This window comes from Micromesistius poutassou (assembly GCF_964030765.1).
Source record: "Micromesistius poutassou genome assembly, chromosome: 24".
Classification (NCBI taxonomy): domain Eukaryota; kingdom Metazoa; phylum Chordata; class Actinopteri; order Gadiformes; family Gadidae; genus Micromesistius; species Micromesistius poutassou.
In genome coordinates, this window is record NC_140294.1 from 1,345,281 (window position 1) to 1,348,642 (window position 3,362).

The window sequence follows — 3,362 nt, forward strand, 5'->3', positions numbered from 1 at the left end:
GCCGGTTATCCTGGACCGGCGTAATGGTAATGAGCTCATGAGACACTACAGGACGCTGTACCACACTGTGATCCTCTTTAACCCAAACAGATTTCACAGAGGCTTTCGCTAAGCACCTGTTTGCTAGTATCGCTCACCACATGCATCCAGCTTTCAAACAAGAGTCGTGCGGAAGGGGTTACGTTCATAGACACCTGCGTCTATCCGTACATATCGGGGGTTGACTTGTAACCGGAAGGTCGCTAGTTCAATCCCCGGCTCCTCCTAGCTAGAGTGTCGAAGGTGTCCCTGAGCCTAACCCTGACTGCTCTTCACTCCCTGTGTGTGTGTGTGTGTGTGTGTGTGTGAGAGAGCTGGCTGTCACCCTGCACGGTTGACTCGGCCATCAGTGTGTGAATGTGTGTATGAATGGTTGTAAGTCGCTTTGGATCAAAGCGTCTCTAAAATAAAATGTAAATGAACATACTTACATGTGCAGTAGCGTAGCGTGGAAGATAAGGTTTGCTAAAGGAAATTGGTATGCTAAAATAAATGATGAAATACCTAAAGCTATCAGCAATCTCCTGGGAGCTCATATGCAAAACAGGTGACCCCAAGTGAGGCCCTGACCCCGAGGTTGGGTTGGAACCACTGCACCAGGGACTACGACTAAAGCATTCCCGAATAATTAGTGTGAAGAAGAATGTAGGCCTTCTGACTCTGCCCGCCCAGGCTTGTCTCAGGTGTGGAGTGTACAGCCCGAGGCACGGAACCATATCAAGAACATGGTTCTCACGTGAATCTGAAAGATATCCCTCTGCTCTGGACCCGTTCCAAGGCGTTTCCAGCGCATTGACGACGAACGGGCGCTTCGTAACTTCATTAAAACCATGCGTTTACCCTGAACAGACAAGGCACATGGTCTCTAGTGAGTGAGTAAGTGAGTGTGTGCTCTGTGTATTTGTGTCGTGTAGGGCGTTTCTCCGGAAGGGTCTTGAATACGCACTCCACAGATGCTCTTCCTTTCTTAAACCATTCTGAATTCAGCGGTTGATCTCAGAGAGAGCGAGGGAGGAACCGAGAGAGAGAGAGAGGGAGAGAATTTTTTTTTGTCATTTGGACAGACAGTTACGTTTTAAACAGGAAGGAATTGGTTTCAATTTTAGTTTTCAAGTTTCAGATCAAGGGTGTGTGTGTGTGTGTGTCTGTGTGTGTGTGCGTGTGTGTGTGTGTGTGTGTGCGTGCGTGTAAGTGTGTGTGTGTGTGTGTGTGTGTGTGTGTGTGTGTGTGCGTGCATGTAAGTGTCTGTGTGTGTGTATGTGTGTGTGGATTGGATTGCTTTTGATTAGTGGCAAATCATTAATGACAACATTGACATCCATCCATGTGTGTGTGTGTGTGTGTGTGTGTGTGTGTGTGTGTGTGACTGAGTGCATGTGAGTGTGTGTGTGTGTGTATGTGTGGATTGGATTGCTTTTGATTAGTGGCAAATCATGACAATGACAACATTGACATCCATCCATCCATCCATCCATACTGCTACAGCCTGGAGATTAACCTGACGTTTGAGGGGCTTTTCACGGGGGCAAACGGATGATTGCTAGAGGCACCACCCAACCCCCACCCCCCCCCTGGAGACAGAGCTAAAAGCTAAAAGCTAAAAGCTAAGAACTGCGCCCATTCGGTGGCACCGCTGCGTCGCAGCGCTCAAAGTTAACTTACGAAACGATCCCGGACGACATCTCCCTGGAGGTACATTGGTTGCCGGGCAACGCAGGGCAAACCGATATTTATTGGCCCGCGTTGCAGGCAATTATTTCAGAGTGAGCGTTTAGACGCTATGCTAGGCTGCTTGGAGGCATCGGTGATTCATGTGAGCTCCAATCCAATCCATTGTATTAGGGTTATAATTAGTGTAGTCGTAGTAGCAGTAGTAGTAGTTCATGCCTTTCCATGATTTTTATTGGTCACTGTAGTTATCTATCATACATAAACACTTTGTAGTGTTAGTAGTAGTAGCAATTATGCAAAATTAGTCTAGTATTCATTTACTAATATTTTTCATGATTACAAATGGAGTTCATGTTAGGTATTAATGAATACATAATGCATATTAATAAATGAATGGTAAATTAACCTACTACCCAACAAACTACCCCTTACCCAACCCCTATACTAATTAGTTATTATATAGCTTATTTCTGCATTAATGATAATTCATGCGATCAATAAGGTGAATTAATGGTTCAACTCCACCATCACATGTGTCCCCCCTTCCACCATCACATGTGTCCCCCCTTCCACCATCACATGTGTCCCCTTCCACCATCACATGTGTCCCCCCTTCCACCATCACATGTGTCCCCCCTTCCACCATCACATGTGTCCCCTTCCACCATCACATGTGTCCCCCCTTCCACCATCACATGTGTCCCCTTCCACCATCACATGTGTCCCCTTCCACCATCACATGTGTTGTAGTGTTGATATCGCCTTCAGAGCTCTGAGCTTCGTTGCCATGTCGACGGCTCTGTCTACTCTGGTATTGAAACAATGAGTCTGAGTCTGGCTCCTCAGATACTGGAGGGAAAGAGCAGAGCAGTGATGTAACTATGGGAGTGCAGCAGCAGCACCCTCCCACACACACACACACACACACACGCATGCACGCACGCACGCATGCACGCACGCATGCACGCACACACACACAAACACATAAAAACACACACACACACACACATGCACACACAAACACATAAAAACACACACACACACACACACACACACACACACACACACACACACACACACACACATGCACACACAAACACATAAAAACACACACACACACACACACACACACAAACACACACACACACACAAACACATAAAAACACACACACACACACACACACACACACATGCGCGCGCACACACACATGCACACACACACACACACACACACACACACACACACGCACATCTCAAGGCCGGTGTGGAATGGCTGTGGCAAGTGGAGCTCAGCGAAGGGGGCCGGGCACGAGCTGAACTGCATCTAGTCTGTCTTTTATAATATCCTATCGTCTGATATCATTTCATTCATTCATTTATTATTAATGCGCCGTGATTAACCAGGAAGCCCACCAGACTACATATGTATTCCACGTCTACTGAGCGAGCTACACCTGTATTTTATGCCACGGCGTACATGTGTATTGTGAGTTCAAAAGGAGCGTCATTTGTAAGACCTGCCAGAGCCGTCAGTCAGCTAGCAGTGAGTGAAACACTGTAATCTGTGAGAGCATCTGTCTCTGTATGGGACCTTGAGTTTTTGACAGGTCCAGCTCATTTCTGACCTATCAGGGCGTCTCTCCCCTGATTGG

At 47.0% G+C, this 3,362-nt stretch overlaps 1 protein-coding gene across 1 annotated transcript in view; it reads left to right on the plus strand.

Annotated features, from left to right (window-relative positions):
* atp11a (ATPase phospholipid transporting 11A) overlaps positions 1-3,362 on the plus strand; it is a gene marked incomplete at its 5' end in the record, with an annotated part of 27,651 nt that overhangs the window by 5,296 nt on the left and 18,993 nt on the right. The gene's annotated exons all lie outside the window — the stretch shown is intronic.